Source organism: Anomalospiza imberbis, chromosome 10 (genome assembly GCF_031753505.1).
Source record: "Anomalospiza imberbis isolate Cuckoo-Finch-1a 21T00152 chromosome 10, ASM3175350v1, whole genome shotgun sequence".
Classification (NCBI taxonomy): Eukaryota; Metazoa; Chordata; class Aves; order Passeriformes; family Viduidae; genus Anomalospiza; species Anomalospiza imberbis.
Genome location: NC_089690.1, coordinates 6,256,284 through 6,276,967, shown reverse-complemented (window position 1 = coordinate 6,276,967; position 20,684 = coordinate 6,256,284). Strand labels below are relative to the sequence as shown.

At 38.7% G+C, this 20,684-nt stretch overlaps 1 long non-coding RNA gene across 1 annotated transcript; it reads left to right on the top strand.

Annotated features, from left to right (window-relative positions):
- Nucleotides 1-488: 488 nt before the first annotated feature.
- Nucleotides 489-16,748, top strand: LOC137479769 (uncharacterized). Its single transcript, XR_011002503.1, has 4 exons — nucleotides 489-613; nucleotides 14,395-14,459; nucleotides 14,929-15,070; nucleotides 15,761-16,748. It is a non-coding gene; the product is annotated as an uncharacterized lncRNA (long non-coding RNA).
- Nucleotides 16,749-20,684: the final 3,936 nt, after the last annotated feature.

The window sequence follows — 20,684 nt, the reverse complement described above, 5'->3', positions numbered from 1 at the left end:
TAGTTTATTCTTATGGATAGATAAGATGTGGGAGATAGGTTTTAAGCTGAGGCATTTGCTATCATGCTTTAAACTATCACCCTCTCCATTTTGTTAATATTGTAGATATCTTTGCACAGCACAGTTCAGACACTGCCTGCTTAGGTGAGGACTATAGCACTATGTTATTGACAGACATTGATAAATTTAGTTTCCATGTCTGCTTAAAAACAGTACTGGGAAAGCCATTAAAATAAGGAAAAGTGAATTAGGATTTTATGATGTTTGAGAAAGCTGCAAACCTGAGATAAAGAATTCACTTTTATTTTTTTTTTAATAGGCACAACACACATTGCAGGATAAGCCTGTGTTTGCTTCACTGAAATGTGCTTTTAAATAAATGTGGATGGGAAATGGAAAACATCTCCATTTCTAATCATGCTGCTGTCTCATTAAGAGTAGACAGCATCCTGATTCTAACTAAGAAATTATTCTTTTTCTGTTGCATGAACCTCAGGCTGGCTGAGTGAAATGTTCCTTATAAGAGTACTTCAGTGCTAATGACAGTAACAATAAGGAAACCAACAATTCAGTGCTGGAGGATGCTGCTGAGGAAACATTGACATGAGGGCAGGTAATTAGTGCTGCAGCTTCTATTAAAATTAGGGGGAGGAAAAAAATAAAAATGGATTCAGTGGAGCAAAAGGGTTATTAAATTGGGAAAAAAAAAATCTTATGTACACTCTGAATCCAGCTGAACTAAATAAACTAATCAATATGATGGGCAAATTCTATTAACAGTAGAAAAAACCTGGATGAATAATTAAAGTACAATAAAGTAGAGTAAATATTTGGAGGACAGGGTTAAACCTGACAAAGCCTGAGTCGGTCAGTGTGGTGGAGTTGTTGCTTTTCAGCTTTTCTCGGGCTCTCTAATCAAAATCATGATTCTGCATATTACCTCTTTCAGTGGTTTCACTCTTGCCAAAATGAGATGGGGCATATATGCTGGGATGAAGAGAAAAATGCATCTGTTTGAACACCAAATAGAATTTGACTCAGCCAAAGCTGGAAGAAAGCTTCATGTCAGGGTTTTGCAGATCTTTGATTAATAATTCCAATAGAAAAAGAACCTCTCTGGCCTTGGTTCCTTTTTGATGTAGCATCAATGACACCCAGCAACTTAGAGCAATTATGAGTTTGGCACAGACTCTTCAAGGAACACATATGGAAGTAGCCAACTGATGGGTCTTTTTCCAAATCCCAAGCAGATTTTCTAGACACAGAGTGGTGTTGCATTTTTGTTCCTAACTTTACAAAGAAGATAATTTTTTCTTCCAACTTTGAATGATGTTATTTGATTTAATGGAAAAAATGGAACCTCTTTCAGGTCAGGGATGGCTATTTCTCTTTTTATATAGTTCCTAGAATAATGACTTCCCAATCTTGATTGGAGCTTTTCAGGACATCAAATAAATTGAACCTTTTTCTTGCTTATGCCTTTGTGTCTGGGGTTTTGGGACTGATTTGGGTGTAGTAACCTGCATGCTGGGCAAAAGAAAAATGAATGAGAATTAACAGGTTTGATAAAAAACAGAGCCTTTTCTTCAGAATTATCTGTTGCAGAAAAAAAAAAAAAAAAAGAGTTCCATCTACTTCTCTTTTTTTCCTTGCCAGAGTCAAATAAAATGTAGGGTTTAGTTTAGTGTCAATATGAAAATTAATTAGCATAAACTGCAAACCCGCTGTCTTTCTGAGAGCGCTGTTTCCCTGTTATTTCCTTTTAAATGGAATCCTAAAGGGGGAAAAATCAGATACCGTGTTATAAATATTGCATTATATTTAACTGATTTATATTTATAAAGCTAATTCCACTTCTTAATGCAATTCAAACAGGGAAAATGCTTCTCTGTTAAGGCTGGTTTACAAGCTGGATCAAGCATACTGATGCAGTCAAAATGAATTGGGGTTTCTAGCCTGATTGTCTCATTTTTTACACGGCCTCTTTCCATTTTCTCATGTTATTTTCCTCGGTTTAGTAATGTACTCAAGTGAATATCTTTGCTAAGAAAATAACTTCGTTCACAAAACACATTTGAGGCGACAGCAGCTTCTGACCTTCATGTATATTACATTGCAGCACTGGCCAGCTCAGAGCTCTGGCTCTCAGCCTTGACATTGTCCCTGTGTGATCAGCACACGTGGAAATTGGAGGGCTTTTCACAGGGTGACAGAATTGGCTGTCACCATGCTGCTCCTGCAGAGGTGCCGGGTTATGTCACAGCAGGTCAGCTGCATTTCCTGATATTCTGTGAAGCGCATCAAGTTAGAGCAGGGATTAATGAGGCCCTCCAAGAGCCCAGGTTTTAGTGTCCCTTTTATTCAAAAGGAGAGTTGGTTGTTAGTTTCCAGAGATTAAAATATGAGAATCTTTAATTGAGGTCTCTGGTATGGCCAGCTCTTGCTGAGTGTGAGTTACCAGCAACAGCATTAAGAGGTTTTGTGAGCCAGAGATTTGAAGCTCTCCCCAGGCAGGAGGGAGGTAGGAGCTGGTTGGACCAGCTTCATCTTAACTGCCTCAGAGGCAGAACAGGAAATCATAAATATGAAATATGAACTCAGAATAATCTGTAATTGATTGCAATTTGCAGCAGAGCAAAGGAATACAGGTGAGGTCTGGTATCTGGCATAGGACCTTTGACTCTGGGCTATTTTTTCCACAGGATGAGTTCAAATTGCAGTTCCAGGTACCCAGACAAGTCACTCAGATTATTAGTTCTGTAAATGTAGATTTTGCTGTGTGGTGAAGGAGATGGATTAGAGTGAGAACTCAGGAAATTTTCCTTACAAGACCAGCCTAAGGCTGAACATTGCTCTTTTTGTCTGGCACAGAGAAAGAATGGGTGTTTTTTTTCTCTGGAATCACACTTCCTACACTTAAAATTGTGAAATCACCCACCTTGAAGGCTGCTGAGGGGACTAACATTTCTAGAGAACTGACATTGATTAGACAGAAAACTGCACAGTTGTGCAATGCATTGCTATCAAAGGAAAATGGATAAACCTAAATCTTCTGAAACAAAGAGCAGTCTTTTAAACTGCAGTACGTGGGGTCCTGCTGGAGCCTCTTCCTTCCACCCATAGTCATACAACTAAAAGAGGACAGGGTTAGATTGGATATTAGGAAGAAATTCTTCCCTGTGAGGAAGTGTCCAGGGCGAGGTTGGGCAGGGCTTGGAGCAACCTGGGACAGTGGAAGGTGTCCCTGCCCATGGCAGGGGAATGGAACGAGATGGTCTCGTTTCCTTCCAACACAAACCATGCTGTGATTCTGTGACACTACTCTGCCCCATCTGCTGCTGCTGCTTTGGTCTGTGACAGAACTTCATCTTGTTCATCCATGAAGAGGCAGGACCAGGTAGAAGTTGTGAATATGCAAAAAGTCTGCATGAGAACTAGTTGCCATCACTTGTCAAATGGTAAAAAATGTCTCAGAATGGGTGTAAATCAAAAATCTTCACCATGCCAGGAGGGGTTCTTGTGTGCTGGCCACAGAAGTATACCTGGATGTGTGTGGATGAACTTTGCTCTGATGGAGGTGTTTATGTAGTGGTGGTGTAGTTCTCAGGCAGAGAATAAGGGAAAGTTGAGCACAAGTGTGCCTTAGATTAGTGCTGCTAAAGATGTCAGAAGGCAGACAAGGACCATCTGTTACAGAGCAGGTTCTGCTCCCCACAGGCACTAAAATAAAGTTTTCCTTTGGCTCACTGCTTGTAGGCTCCCAAGGGTTTCTGTTTAGGACTGCCCTTTTGCTCATCTAAGGATGTCTTTGATGCTAGTAAGAGCAATCAAGTTTAAAAAAATTGTTGTTATCACCCTTTAATTAGTCCTTCTCTTTTCAAAAATACTGTTGGATATCATATCATTTTCCTAGATCAATTTTTTGAGCCACTTGTTTTATTTAATAATTTTGTTTTATGGCCTGTAAAAAATCTCACATTGGATAATTTATTTCCTCTCTGGCACAGAAAGCCATTATCCTTAACTATTTATTCAGTAAGATTTTTGTTCTATTTAATGGTGTCCAATTCATCTCTGGGATTAACAGTTTGAATACCAACCAATCTTCTGCAAGGTTTTCCCACAGGTCCAGTAGAAGTTCATATTTTATGTAAAGTAGAAATTGTAAAATATAATATATTTTACAATTCTAATGCAGAGTTATTCATTGCCTATTCAAGAAGAAGCACTTATCACAGCCCTGACTACAGTAATTTCCCCATATCCCAGCCCAACTCCCCAAGGTGACAGTGGTCACAAAGCCATCATTCTGCTTCCCTGTTGTGACTTACAAGCAGTTGAATTGGGATCAGGGCAGAGGCAGCAGCAGATTGGCAAGGACATCTCACTGCCTCTAACTCACCAGAGCTGCGTGGGCTCCATGGACTTTAGGAGATCCACTCTGCACTAAATCATGGCAGTCAGTCTCTGCAGGCCATCATTTGGGTAAAACTTCACACCCTTTTCCATGCTGGGCTGTCTGGTGATGTGTGCAGGGATCAGCCTTGCTTCTCCTGTCCCAGGGTGCTGACCTTGCCTCCCTGCTGCCAGGCATTGAAATCCCTGCAGCAGATCCGTGCCTCTGCCTGAGCCCTCAAATGTTGCATCTTCCCCTGATCTCTTCATGCCAGAAACCCCTCCCTAACCTAACCTGCCACTACCCAGGGGGACCCCTCACCACTCCAGTGCCACCCCTGCCTGTGAGCTCTGGCTGCATTTCCCCCTCCTGAGCTTCCTTAGGGAGCTGAAGGTGTAAATATCATTGTTGCCTCTTCTTTTTTATAGCTTTAATTTTCCTCTCCTCCCTTCTGTATTATAATTGTTGATTTTATAACTTCTATAACTTCTGTGAAGCATTTTGGTTTCTAGAATGTGTGGATATAAAGTCTTTTAATAGTATTATTCTAAAAATTGAAAAAAATTTTAAAGACCACTAAGTATTTTTTTCTGCAAATAATTTCTAAATTCTGAGCTATATCAGGTGCAATAAATATACTCTGAAATGGAAGTTCATGCAAAAATAATTTTTAGGCAACTGGTGATTCTTAAGAAGCACATAAATTGTAAATATTTTAATCAAAATAAACCTGAAATGAAAGTTTGTGTTCTATCAACATTTCTAGCAGTAAGGGATTGATATGTTGTGCAGGACAATAAAGTGGTCCTGAAAATACTCAAAGAGCATTCTCAAGACACTAATTTATTATTATTTGAATTAATTTTCAACTTAGTGACAGCAGAGCCTCACCAAGGGAGAAGAACACTGTCACCACCACACTCTCTAGATATCATGACCTGGGTGACGGCCATGGCTGTCCAAGGAGTCATGTCCAGGGAGTTACTGGCTTCTTTTCGTGTCAGCAGTCAGGTGGTCACCAGCAGTATCTTGGTCACAGCAGCTGCAGTGACAAATCTCATCCGTGCTGCAGCTCCCAGGACTCCACCCTCTGGGGATGCTCTGCAAACACCTGTCAACTCCTGGCCATGGCAGAGATAAAGAGTTTCTTCTCTCTGAAAGCTGCAGTGCTGTATCAGCTGCTTGCAACAATGCAGAGTCAACTGGAGCAAGGTAAGTGGCAGGTTAACATATAAATCTGTGTCCTCAGCAGCATTGGCACAGAGGATGGCTGCTCACAGCTCCACTGCTGGCTTCAAGTGTTAACTTCAATACCAGCTTCAACTATAACTTCAGTATTAACTTCAATACCAGCTTCAAGCTCAACCAACTCCCTTAATGAACTTACTACCCTACTGCTGACACACGCCCCTGGCAACAGCCCTAGAACCATCCCTATGTATGGGACGCAGACAATTTTGAAATAGTAAGAAATCAGCTTTTTCTGTCGTCTCTTTGTCTCAACTAGGCCAGTGTGAATTTGCCAGAAGAGAAATCTGAAGGCAGAATGTGACTCTGCATTTAGCAAAATTACCCATTCTCCCCTGGTCTGCTCCAGAAATGTGTCTCCTGGATTAAGAGTGCCTAGATAGAGTTGTGAATGTAATTTATTTTCTAGTTGGCTAGTGAATTGAGAAATGCAAGAATGTTCAGCTTGGGTCAGTGTGATTTGTTTGTTTGTTTTTTGAGTTTTTTTTTTTCAATTGGCTGCCAGGTTTTTTCGTAGGTAAATTAGAGAATTCATCTAGTGGTTTCCAAGTAGAAAGCCACTCCAGTGAACTAATGTACAAGTCTCTGACTCATCTGCACACATAGAAAGTCTCCATCTCAAATTTGAGATCCTGTCTGTTTTACCGCTGCTGGTTCTTTTCTCCTCTGATTACCTTCTTCCTTCGACTCTCAAAAATGAAAATGTCTTGCAGCATTCTGTCTTCCCTGAATTAAAGTCAATAACCACTTTTTCTGACATCAAAGATCATACTGTCAATCAGATTATTTCATTCAGGTTGCCTCCTATGACCTCCACAGCTTTTCCCCACTACTTATTGATCACTATTTAATTCTGGTTTTCTTCCCTATTTCACTAAGAGATTTCAGTGAGTCAGCCCTAATTCAGTGTTCCTACATAAATATCACCCGGCTTGTGGAGTTTCTTGGGGTGTTTGGTCAGCATTTCAGTCCTGAACATATTTTCTTTCTTTACAAGGATGCTAATAATTGTGAAACTGTCTTAAGAGTTTGCTGTAGAAGACTGATCTCTCTAAATGAATTGATGCCACATTGAACATCACAAATATTCTGTCTTTAAGACAAAGATTAAAATTAAGCAGCTGTCTAAAATAAAGCTCTTGCATTTGTGCCTTTTTTGTTCTCTGGGCAGTATATTTAGTACTTGTGAAGAGATATCCAGTGTCTAGCATGGTGAAAAATTATTTGCGTTGCGTATATCCTTTTATAAAGCTGAGAAGAAAGGAGAGAAAGCTGAGAACGACTTCTCTGAATCATCTGTAGAACAGAAAATTATAAAATTTTTGTATGGTAGTATGAGAACCTTACATATCAGCTAATGATGAATAACTAAATCAGAAGTCCCTTGTCCTTGTGAAGTGTTTCTTTTTGTCCTAATGTATTATTCACCTAGATTAATGCCAATCCCTCAGTTTAATAACTTGCCAGACAGTAGGTTAATATACTGCTTTTGTTGGTGAGCCATACTATTACTGGCTAATTTTTAAAATAGCAGTTTGTCAGGCTGATCAAACAGGGCTAATTTTGGACACTTTACATTTTCATCTTCAGTGGCTCCTATTCTGTGACTGTAAAATTAGTCTCCAAGTAAGGGAGAGCTTCCTGCAGATGGCAATGTTACACTGGGAAAAAAACGAGTGGAAATCCTACATCTCAATAGCTTCACTCTATTAATCAGTGAAAAAAGGCATTAGTGGCAATTCGAGATACAGCTGCTGAAACTGCTGCAGAGGTAAATATCTATAAACACATCATTAGCAGTAAAAGGATTGGATCACTGTTGTTTGCTCTTATAGGGACTTATTGAGGAATTGTATTTGCTAGGGGCTTTTTAGACCAACATGACATCCGGTTCAACAACAGCTAATTTGCCCAAATTCTTACCTGGTTTACAGAGATGACATCCATTTGATGGCTTCATCATCATCATCCAAGAGAGCTGCTATTGTTCCAGTTATAAGGCTGGCAACCTGTTGGGCCAGCTCTGAATATCTCCTGACAACAACAGTAACATCTATGTCAGCTTTTGCCTATTTTGTGGGTACCTTTTAATCAATTTATTTGCTTTTGCTAAATGTTTTGTTGAGTCCTATTTTACTTAGCATATATTTTCATCAATCCCTTAGTATGCAGGTTTCATTCTCATCAAATGCTTAATATCTCTATGTAAATATCTGAATTTTCATAGCTCCTGGTACGCTATTCAAAATTTGAAAGTTGCACATATCTTTAAGAAGTTTTGTTTTAAACCAGACACTTCTTCCTCACTTTTTGGGAGATTTTGTGTGGTTTGGAAAAATATTTAGTTATCTGACATGAAAAGAAAAGTGAGTTGGGAATCCAGCCCATGTGCTATGTGAGTTAAAAATCCAGTCACAGAGCCTGCATAGCAAGTATTCAAAGCACTATCCAGGACAGAGTGTTCATGAGCAATCATTATGCAGAAATATATGTGAACAAACCATCTGTTCTGCAACTTCAAATAATGAACAAAGTGGCCAAAGAAGTCAGCACAAAGAAATTCTGTAAACTAGGGATGGCCCTAAATTAATCAAGTAAATTATTCACTGTGAAATGCTCCTCCAGCTCAACAAGCATAGAACTGAAAATAGATTTCTTGAGGCCAGGTCTTAGAAAGTCTCATAACACAGACCACTACAATTCTGTGTCGCCACATTGTTACTTTATTTGCCATCATCAGTAAAACAGCTATGGAATTGAGTGTTTTATTTGGAGGCCTGACTAACTGCCTGCAAGTCATGTAGCTGGATGTGATTTTTTCATTTACTGGGTGTCAAATGACTCTTAATTTACAGATGATTGTGAACAGAAAATGACATTCATTCATTTTGACTCTGAATTGAAGTTTTTCTCTGAAAAGTTAGCCCACAGAATATATACTCTGTGGTGAAACCTGTACTTCAGCTGGGAATCCATTTTGTCTGAAGTGACCTTTTGCAAGGATCCCATGGGTCTTCACTGCAATTTTGTTTGACCTTTTGTTAAAAACCAAGCTTTTCTACAACTGATATTTGGCAGAGTGATTACTTCAGCAGAGGTTCATTGGAAAAGACTTCCAAAAGCACTGACAGGAGCAGGACAGTGGATAAACAGCAGGGCACAAAGCTCTTCTACATTGTGACTCAACACACATGCTGTACATTAATTAGATTTTTCCTTAACAGGCCAAAATAAATCAGTTTATTGGTCAGGAAAGTGGATGGATTAGAGAATTTCACACTCCTGGTTGCCCCAGTCAATCTGTAGTGAGAAACTTCAAAAGTCTACATGAAACAGTGGGGGGAACACCGTGTATGTGAAACAGCTCAGGTCTGGTCAGGCTTGTTTTGTACGCTCGTATTTTGTATAATTTCCTTTTTTTTTTTTTAACCCTTCTAATGGTAACAACACAAATGCCGCTAAGACATCTGGCCAAACTTGTGCTTTTGTGACTAAAAATCACATACCTGACACAATCACACTTTTGTTTTGGCACTGTGCATTTGGTACAACATGGACCAAGCATTCAGGGTTTTCTTCCATTTGCCAGGTTCCAGACCAATTCTCCTACAATGGTGTCAAGTTTTATTTTTTTTGTCTCCAGTGTATCAATGAATTTGCATGAACAGCAACATGAAGAGAATCAGTTCCTTCCTTTGTTTTTGTCTGAATGCTTTCTTGTGTTCATGGAAATATGCTGGAGTATCACTGAAAATTTGGGATAACTGTAGAGTGATATTTCTGCTCAGCAAAATTTGAGTTTCTTTCTCGTTCTTGACTGCATTCTATAGTTTTCCTTACCTGCAGTGCTGATTGCTTAAGATGTGAAGCTCTCTACCAAACCCATTTTCTTCAGTAAAACTGTTTCCTTGGCTGTGGCCTGGCTGTGGGCAGAACCCATCACATGATGTGTGGAAGTTGAACACAACTAGTGGGAACAGGGGATGTTTTCTGGAAAAAGAGCTGGTTTCTTTTTACTTCAAGCTCAAGTAACCTTGAGGTTGTAGTTTGCCACATTCTGATAAACGACATTTAAAAATCGAGCTTTTTGCAAAATTGTTATTCCATTTTGTCTGTGTACTTAAACCTTGAAATTTATGATGGATGTCATAGCACCAGTGAGTCATTAAATTCATTTTTGGCCTAATCAGTAAATGTGTGTCCTCCCTTCAGCATTAGGAGCTGGGTTGGAATTGAGCCCCCAAGACCAGCAAAGCAATGGTCTCCAGAGCTGCCTCACTCCATCAAGCACTTTTTTGGACCACTCTCATACCCTTAGTGCCAGTGATGTACAAAGATGTGAAGGAAATTAGAAGCTAACTGGTCATAAGATTAGATATTATATGTTTATAATATGTCTCAAGGCTAATTTAAGTAAGAGAGAGGATTTCCTTTGTCATCAGTGAGTTTTAACTTGGGAAATTATTATGAAACCAGGTAAAGATGAGAAATTCATAACTAACAGCCTCTTGATCCTTTGTCTGAAATTTGAAATCAGTCTCCTATTTCTTTCTGGAATAATGTGATTAATTTATCTCTTGGAGCTGAGCCACTAATTCAGGGAACAAGTGATGAATTTAGCTTTCTGTTTATGGATGGTCCTTTGAGATGAGATAATGCTTTCACATAGCTTATCACTTGTTTTTTTTCAGTCTTGTTTTATTTTTTTCCCCAGTTATTTTGCTCCTTTCCCAGTGAATGGCTTGTTGTGATTATTTGGTAGTCAATATTTAACATGCAAGTCTTGTGGGTTCATTGTGATAAGTCACGCAATGCTGCAACTGTCTCTGTGTTGAATAAACATAGCATAGAAAAGAGTCTGAGACTGTCCCCAGGACTGTGAAAGTCTCAAGGAGAAACAGCAGCTTAGAAAAGAGCAAGGGACTGATAGAATACGCTAAAACTATTGTCTTGGCTTCACCAGGCAGGCCTTGCCTAGAGTATAATGCCTTGAAAACCTCCTGGTGTAAGGTTCATTGGGAGGGTGCAGAGCTCACCTACCATATTCACTGACATGCTCTGTGCAGAAATTGCTTTGGGAGTGACATCCTCGTGGATGCACGGCAGTCAGGTTGAGACCTGGATCATTTCTGGTGTGAGCTTTTAGGAACAGTGTGCCCACAACCCTTTCCTGAAGCACATGGGTTTGGTGTGTCCAACCACCCCTGAAGAAAAAGGAGAGCTGGGAATGGATGCTGTGTTGTGGTCTCAGCTGTGCCATCTTGTCCTTATAACCCTTAGGAGTGAGAACGGAATGCATTCGGATTTTTATGAAGACACCTTTGACACTTAATTAATAGAAGTCACATTCCTAAATGATTCTGGAAAAACATCCCTTTTCCCTGTGCATGAGTACTGTTACAATGGGCATTGTGCCAAATGGCAGCCATTGGATTATTTAACGCTTTGTGAAGCCAGGATGGCTTGAATGTTGTTATCATCTTTTCAATGAGAACAATACTGCACCATAAAAATTAAACACAGTATCATTCCTGATTTGCTAGAAATGATTGAAGGATCCCTGTTCTGAAAGCATAAGTGTATTTCCTTCTCCATTCTCATCCTCCCCAGAAATTAAAAAATTACTCTGAATGACTGGAAGTATCTTCAACAATGGGCAAATTTGTAGATGTTGTGTTTGTAAAAACTCCCTGCCAAACCACAGACACCATTTCAAAACACAGGTTGTCTTAAAAGTAGCAAACTGACATGATAAAATTAAAAAATACTCAGTTTTATTGTGTGTTTGTGAGTAGTTGAAAAATACCAAACCCCTGCTTGTAATCACAGGCAGTATACAAGACTATTTAAAAAGGAGTGGATGTTGGCATCCAGATTTAATTACACCTTTGTTTAAGAAAAACCTCTATCATAATTGCAGTGTCATTGTTAGACTGTGGGGAGACTTCCTCTGTAGTGGAACAGGTACATCCAGGATACTTTTCCCCCCCACTTCAGGAGTGTTAAGTGTGTAATACAGGGAAAATAGGTGAGGAAATATCTTCAGTGAATCATCTACTTATTTCCAATCTTCCTGAATTACTATTTCCTTTCAAACACAGCAGCACCCTACAGGGACAGACTTCTTTACACGAATACTAAATAGAACTAAGAAAAAAGAAGTAATATTTTAAGACACACTGCCAGGCTGCTTACAATGTGATATGATTTTTGGCACTGGAATAGAGGAATTATAATGATGACAATTTTTAATTTGGTCAATAAACAATAATCTTGGTAAACACTTTTGTTTTAATGGGGCAAAAATGGGATTCGTCTAAGCCAGCTCTTGGCTTACCTAGTATGTAAAAGTACAGTGACAAATGTGATAGGAATAGAAAGTAGAAAACTCCACTTTTATTGTGTGATAAAATTGACTGAATACTCATTATATCAAACTCATTCATCTGGCCTGATGTTAAGCATTAGCATTGTGTAAGAGAAGTATGATTTTTGTTAAAAGAAAACATTAGTCTTCTTGTACTACCATAAAAAAACCTATTCCATAAACTTTTAAATGCTAGTGATCTTCGTATGTCTCACTGCTCTGTGGTTTGGATGCATCTTCTTCCCTTTGTCTATTCAGATTATAATATCTCTAAAGGCTTATTTTTGTCTTCTTTGTGTGTAAACAAAACCCAGACATTCCCCTCCTCCACTTATCACAATACAGAAATATAAATAGTAACAGTGCTCTTCTTTAGAAGATGCCTCAGACAAACAGCTCCATGCCAAAATTTCTCTTCCTACTCGGTCTCATAGGTTTGGGACACAAAGGCTGCCATTTTGCAAATTTGAGCCAAGGTCTGAGACACGAGGGCATAAGTAGCTCTATATTGGTGTGTGCATGCATCTGTCTACAAATGTGTATTTAGAGATAGGTATAAAAATATATATAATTTTAGAAATGACAAGGGAACGACAACATCAGGAATGTCGCCTCAACCGTGCAGGAGATTAACATTTCTTGGGTGATCTTGGCTTAATTTGTGTTTTTTTTCTTTTGAATGCCTAATTTCACAGCTTCGACTGACCTTCTCTGTCCCAAACTTTGCTGCCTGTCTATTAAAGAATATGCATAGTTTCATTTTTAGATGTAAGTTTTTGTCTTTTCAAAGGCATGGGGGTGGAGAATTCAAAGGCAGTTAACATTGTTTATGGTCTCTAAAGGACATGCATGTATGTGTCAGATTAATTTTAGCAAATTTTGTTAAATCATTTATTTTAGGGCTGAATCTCATCTCTCAGCTTTGTTCTTATACTTTTGAACACACTGAGTTTCTTTTGAACATTTGACTTTTTGATCAAGTTGTTAGTTCTGTGTAAGTTCTTAATTTCACCTAAACCTTTCATAAGTAATTTCTGTCCAAATCCACACTTTCATTGAAAACTAATTGAATTTTCAGGATAAGATTACAGTCATTTGAGAACTACAGATCTAAAGGGACACAGATGGTTCTATTTCTGTATGTGTGCTAGGCTTGATGTGAAACATTTGATGGTTTTGCTGCTTCTCTGATCTGCATTGCTGCCTGCTAGCAAGCCACTAGGCCTTTTCAGTTAAAAAATGCTAATTAATTGTTTGTATGGACATGTCATTTCAATAATACTTCTGGATTTGTTTTACTAATTGCAGTATGGGCTAGAAAACTTGAAGAGCACCAGCCCATTCAGTCACTTGGGGCATATGTACAAGGAGATTTTGGCAACTCTACAATACTTTCTGTGGATCTGAGCCTTTATAGACAAAATCAGGGTATGTTTTAAGAAGGATATTCAAGTAATTAGAATAGCCCTTATATTTAAGGTGAGTTTTGTCTCAAATAATAAGCCAGAAGTGTTTAATATTCTGCCAGTAATCCAGGAGAAGTTGTGTTTGCAGGCAGAGCCCACTTTGTTTGAGGCTGCTGAGGATTCAGAATCCCTTCTCACATGCTCCAGCCTTTTTCATTCTGAACAAGTTGTGTGAATATTTAATATGCTGTAGGCTCGAGGTCATAAATGGTTTGCAACAAATTATTCATGCAACAAACTCAGACTCTTCTGCCTCCTGAATCTCTGTGAAGGGGTGGCCATTTGCTCATGTAGGAATCCACTGAATCTTTTACATTTTTGGTTGTTGTTAATATTGGTGGCACAGTGTATCTCACAGGGCAAGGTGGACCAATTATCATTCCGTTGCTAAAACTCCCTAAATTCTCTTACTGAATTTGACACAGTGACAGTATCATTAACAGCAGTCAACTTGATTTCAGCAGTTTACTGAAAGTAGTTTTTGTGGTTTGCTTCTCATGTGTGACATTTGAATAATATACAGAATCACTTGGAATTCTTAATAATAATATTGCAATACATTTTTGTAATGGCTGTTGCTAAAATATGTGCACTGGCAATTCTCACTGGTGCCTACTCTATTCTCATCTTTCTGAAATAAAGTGTTTTATTTATTTGCAACACCTGGAGAGCTGTGAGAAGGATATTGTAAAAGTCCATCTGGACAAGTGAGTCCTGGTAACATAAATTATAGTGCTCAAAGGCCATATGTACAAAGTAAAAGTGGAGGAGCTTTTGGGTATCTGGTCATATATTTTCTAAAGTTGCCTGCCTTGAAACAATAATGTTGCCATGCTGGTTATGAATGATATGTGGTTCAGAAATGTAGTTCCAGAAATTTTTCTTTTGTTGTTTCACTCAAATGTTTTTTCCTACAGATGATTTGAGTCTGCTGTTGACAAAAGATAAGCACTGGCTCTTAAATTTTTGTTGATGACTTTAGGTAGGTGGAAATTTCCCTACACCATGAACATTCAGATATCTTATTGGTCTCTTGATGCTCCTGTTGTAAGGTCAGATCCATGCTGGTGTGCTGAATGGCAGCTGCCTTCCACAGGTTTTGGTGCTGGCAGTGTAATTCCTCTTTCTCTCTTCCTTTGCTTCTCATTCCTCAAGGTCTTCTCATTTCCTGCCTTTCTGTCAGCAGAAACAACTGTGGTGTTTGCTCCTCAACTCAATGATAACACTTTTTTTTCCCTGAGAATTCTGGTTTGAATTCAAATCAGCTAGTTGGGTTTTATCACCTAAGTCCACATGGTTCCAGCAAACCACTTTTTTATTACATTTTTGCCTGGATTTTAGGATTTTTGCTGGGATTTGAGGGCGCTCTCTGGGTAATACGGGCAAATCTTTCTTATGAAGTGTTTGTTTTTTTCAATCCATTTCTACTCCTGTCTTTTCCTGTTTTCCAGCTGGCAAACTTTCTAAATCCTGGGTGAATACTGAAAGCAGGCAGGATGATCGTGTTTACGTGATTTTTCAAACATGGGACAATCTCAGAAATTACATTGTCAAGCTCCCTGCTCCTGTGTAGAAAGTTGCACTTCCATAAAGGTCTATGAGGAGAAATCAATAAAAGAAATGGAGGGTACTTCAAAACAGTCAAAGCTTTATCAATATTTAAGTCCAAACAGCAATAGCAGTAATTATCCATATACCCTGCACAGCACATGAAAGCATGGTAACCTTGGGAATTATAAACTCTAGATGAAGGAAACTGGCAAAGAAACCTACTGTCAGAAGGAAAGAAGACTCTTTGAATTAAAAAAAAAAAATCGGAACCCTGAGATATTCTTAAGTTTCTGCTTTTAAATACAGCTGTATCTTCCTGCTACACAGAAGAGAGGGTATTTTCTTTTTCCTCTGGAAGAAAAAAATACTTTAAAAGCATCTCCTGCATGAGCTTTTTAATTTTATAATCTGCCTAAGAATATCTTGCTTCCTGCTGTAATTTTTCAGCTGATTAGAAGCTAAGCCATGTGTTCTTACCAGCATCCAGGATTTGTATTAATGGAAATAGCAGCAGATCCTCTTGTAATGAAGGAACACAGAGGTGCAGAAATATTTTTAGGAGCATTTAACTGCTTTGAGAGTCAGATAGATAAAAGTGGCAGCCAACGCCAACCACCACAAAACTACCACAGCCCATAAAATGTCACATCAGCACACTGAGTTTCTTAAACTACGTAACATCCCAAATTTCTCTGCCAGAAGTAGCATTGTCTTCCTGTTTCTGTCCCCCAGAGGGTTTCATCTCCACTTGTACATTCTTGTCACTGCTCGACAGGGTGTTGAATGTGGATCAGCTGCTTTGGGTATGTTTAAATAAGAATGTGACTGCACTTCGCTTTGAGAATATTTCAGACTTCCTGAAGAAACTGTAAGTTCATTTTTCCTTTGTGTGCTTTTCTCTTGCACCGTTCATTTTGCAGTTGCCCATTCTTTGGTGTACATTGTGTCTTTCAGTTCTTTCAGCACCTGCATCTTAACAAATAATGGTGTTAGGAATCCAAAGCAGCTTGGTTTTTTACACTCCATGTTTCAGAGGTCTTTTAAGCCAAATGTCTGCTGAAAGCTGAGTAGTGCTTTTAAGAGCTGTATTCATGAAGTCACTGTCCTAAACTAAGGACTTTGTATATTACCTGGACAGTAATTCTTCCCTTTGTTCTATTTTGTGTATCACCCAGGGTTGCATCTGTCTGTTTTTTACTCAACAGCACACCCAAAATGTCAGGTCATTGTTGAACATTCAAACAGGTCATCACTAAAAAAAGTAGATAAAATATTTGTCAAATGTGTCACTTGCAAGGACCTACTTTAAGGTTTGCTGAATTTAACAAAAATTTAGATAGTAATTTTGGTTAGTGTGGGGCCTTTTTCTTTTACATCACCAACTGCTTGGTTAGATTTCTAAGAGCTCTAACAGAAAATAAAAATCCTTTTTTACTGCCTCAATGTTTGATGCCATTAAAGGGATTCTATGATTCCCATGCTATGCTGACTGCATGCATTTTCACTCAGCAAATTGGCACAGATTTCTTTATGTTTTTTATTTCCCCTCTCCCTGTCCCAATTGAGTGAGCTCTGCAGTCGCTGCGTTTGCAGGTGTATCAAGACCAACAGAATGTGGATCCTGTATTGCTAAGAGCATTCAGTGTGTAATCACATTGCCTTGGCTTGGCATTCTCAGCCATGGCAGTGCTGATTTCAGTGCCAGCCAGCAACCTAAATATTTGCTTTTCTCAGAGGTTGTGCAGTCCAGAGTGAGCTTGGTTGTTTTGGTTTTTTTTTCCTGCAGCTATACTGCTCTCAGCTGTTCAGCTGAAGGCTGAGGCAGGTACACCTAGCCAGGCTTTGGTCTCAGCAGAGATTGCAGTGTAACCAAGGCAGAGCTCCAACTTACAAAATGATGTTTATGAATCTGCAGTTGGGTCATTTGACCACTGTCAGGATCAAGTCCAAAACCAGTTCCTTCCTTAGTTCACTGAAGTCCAAATGCAGCAACCTTTCAACACTCACATTTCTTAGAAGAAAATGTAAAAAAAATTCTCATTGTCCTTTGGGAACTTTTTCCACTCATTTTCTAATACTGCTTTTGAAAGTTCTTTTTGGTGGTCCTAGAATAATGATGATAAACAAGATGACATCTTGATTTTTCCTTGAGTGTACACCTGTTTTTTTCTTCACTACAATCCCTTAGAACTCCTGCCTTGCTCTGCTGCTTTCTGCCAAACCAGGGGAAGTGTCAGTGGAGTGCCCAGCCTCAGAGCACACCATGGCAAGGTGTTTGCCATCAATAAAGCAGGGAAATCAGCAGACATGGTCACATTTGTGAAAACTTTGCCAAAAAGAGAAGGAGAGGAGGGGATGATGAAAAAATAGATATCTTCACTCTTTTTCTTAGCTTCTGGGTATGTCTGAAGTAACCAGAAGAAAATGAAATTTCAAGTTGGCAGTTTTCCCTTTAAAATGCTCTGTGCATTAGTGCTGAATATGAATAACATTATCTTTTTTTTTTCTTTTCTTTTTTTTTTTTTCTTTTAAAAGAGAAATATCTATTAATAGATCTCTGTAACAACAATTGCTTACTGGTTTATGCTTATGGCTTATCAGAAAACTATTCAGGAGGACTTGTGGTAAAAACTGTGAAGTTTATATAATTGCAACCAAAGGCAAAGCTTTGCTTCAGGGTCTGCTACACTATCAAACTCTGCAAGAGCTGAAAATAATGATGTAATTCCAATGACTTCTTCTAAGGGGCCGTGTGAGCTTATTTGACCCAACAAGACACTCACTTTGGCAAACAGAATACCTTTGATTCAAAGTTCTTTCTGATTAAAACAGAGCTCTCACTGGTCTGTATTGTAATTATCTTTTGATCTTAGTCGTTCATTTTCAGTGGGATGTGATAATTACATTAAAATTAAATATTATACCTCCTTTTTTGGTGTGTGTGTTATCTGCAGTTATATTTGTGCAAGTGTTTCAGTGTAATATCATGGAAAATTACCACAGTGACAGAACAGCAAACATCCCATATTATTACCTTGTGCCATGGGATTTCAAGTAAACTAGAACTCTTTACAGTCTAGGAGAGCTGCCAGTCCCCCTGAAATTACCATTTTAATTGAATTGATCATAAACACTTTGCTCTGGCTGTAATACTAGACTGAGAAGATTAAATCTATTTAGCCATAGTTTGGGGAAAGGGTGACCTTTCAGGCAGTTTTGTAATAATTGAAAGTTTCCTAATATTTCTGACTATAGCTTGATGCAAGGAAATGTGAAGTCAAATTGTAATATTAATAATAATAAAATACTACTTTTGTTCAGATATGTAGATGCAGTCAGTAAATATATGTTTATCTATTTTCCACTTTTATAATTGTTATCTTAATCTGAAATTACTATTGGAATTTTTATTAGGAATATTGAGGAAAATACAAATGGCTGATGCACCCACACACAAAATAAACTTATTTCTAAAGAAATAAAGTGCCATGCCTTAAAATAGCAAGGGTCTTCTGGCCTCAAAATTTCCAGACCCAATTCTTTTTTTTCTCTGAATTCTTTTGTCTTAAAATTGCCAGCAGCCCAAACATTGTTAGACCTTTTTGTCCTGCTTCTCCTTTTGCTGTGCTCTTTGCTGCCTCTGGTCTCTGTCAGCTCCAGCACACTGGAGAGCCCAAGATGCTCCCTTCAATCCAATTAACCCCAGACCATTACAGACATGTTTGGTGTCACACTTGCAACTTTTTATTCTTTCCTTATTTAAATGAGCAACTCGATTCCAGCATCTCCCTCATATTGGTTCTCTCAGATAATTGGTCACTATTACAACTTGCTTTCAAATCTTTTCCCTTTTGAATTTTACCTATTACAGAAAGGTAAGGAATTTCTGTACCTTTTACCTGCCATTTTAATAAATTTAATCTAATAGTCTTTTGCCTGGGTGGAAAGACAACCAAAATTGAATTGCAGAATGTGATTCTAATATCTCTTTTCAGTATCCTTCTAGCTACAAACATACTAGACGCTTAAGCGATTGTAAATAGGGAAAAAATAATGTTTTGCTACCTCAACAGCTTTCTTAGGTGGGTTGATTTTGTTTGCAGGTATGCCTGCAAACAGAAGATGCAGTGATTTGACTGTTCCAGACTAGTTTTGTCATTGTTCCTTTAAATGGCAATCTTGTACTGTGTGCCTTTCTTTTTCAGGTGAAAAGATGAGTGATGGAAAATACAGCTCTTCAAAGATTTCTAGTACTGACAGAGGTGTTTGAGAGGAATAAAGCATGCACAAATTATCTGGGCTCTTCAAATTCAGGTACTGTGCTCCCCTTTCTAAATTCCCTTTATTTCTTTCGAAATACAATGCAAGTCAGCAATTCTTCATTGGCATTGAAGCTCAGACCATAACTTGGACTGTGTGGGCATCATAATTGTGATTGATCTTGTGCTGCAGACAGCTCCCTGCTCAGACTGGAACTTGGACACACAAAGAGTCAATACAAGCCTCTTTACTCAACAAAACCTAGTGCAGAGATCTGGGAAGGAGAGGAGAGTATCAGAAATGCCGATCCCATTTCTCCTCAGGTGTTCTGCCCTTCTGTATTACCAGCAAGAGGTTTCAGGACTGTGTGGTGACTTTATGGATGCATGTGAGGGAAATTCTCCTTCTGGGAAACATCTTTCTGAGTGCACAGCTGTCAAAATGGATTGCCATCAAGGCTTCAAAAACTAATTAAATATTATGTCTGAAATAAGCAGATTGAAGCAGAGAGGGTTAAATGTATCTTCCAAAAAAGTTATACAATATCTGGAAAAAAAGATTATTGGGTGAGTTCCCTCTGATTGCTAATTGCATACTGTATTAAGACATCATTTTCTTTCCTTTCTCATTTGCTCTGTGCTTCAAGGTAAAAGATGGAACACGGGATTATGACAAATTCTCCTCTGGGATCTGTGTAGTGGGGCTTGTCTTTGATCTTCCTTTTCTCCTGCCCTTGGAGACCAAAGGCATTTTTGCACATGGCAAATGCACAGCACTGTTGGGCTCAGGACTGCTGTGCTGATCAGAGAGAATTTCCCTGAAAGGTCTGTGCTGTGCATTATTGAAACATTAAAAAGTGTAGTGCAAGTTGCCTGGAGCTTGAATTGGACGTGGCTTTGTGTCCTACCCTGGAAGCTGTGGTCTGGCTTGGGATGAAGGGTCAGATGGTCCCAAGTTTGGATGTGACCTGTGCTGAGTCATGAGACAGATTTTTTTTTTTCCTTTTTCTTTTGTATTTGCTGCCATGAACTGGTGGTTAATATGAGAGTTCCCTGTAATTTTTGTGAGCTGTGCTCTCCTGATAACAGTTATAATGTATGCTAAGGGATTAAGGCTATAGTGGGCATATACTTCAAATAGATTTATATTAGAGAAGCCAATCCTGTCAATCAAGTAGTTGATAGCTAAAACTGGATATTGAGGACCTGATGTTAAAGATACAGGGGCTCCCTAAAGCTAAGTCTGTACCAGGCTGTGCTGGGTCAACAGCACAAAAAAGCAGCACTGAGCTGTGTGCAGTGGAGATAAAATGAAAATAGAGCTCTTCTGCAGCACCATTAGCTCACTGACACTGCTGTGTGCTGGGTGTCTTGGAGCTGCTAAATTTAGAACATTT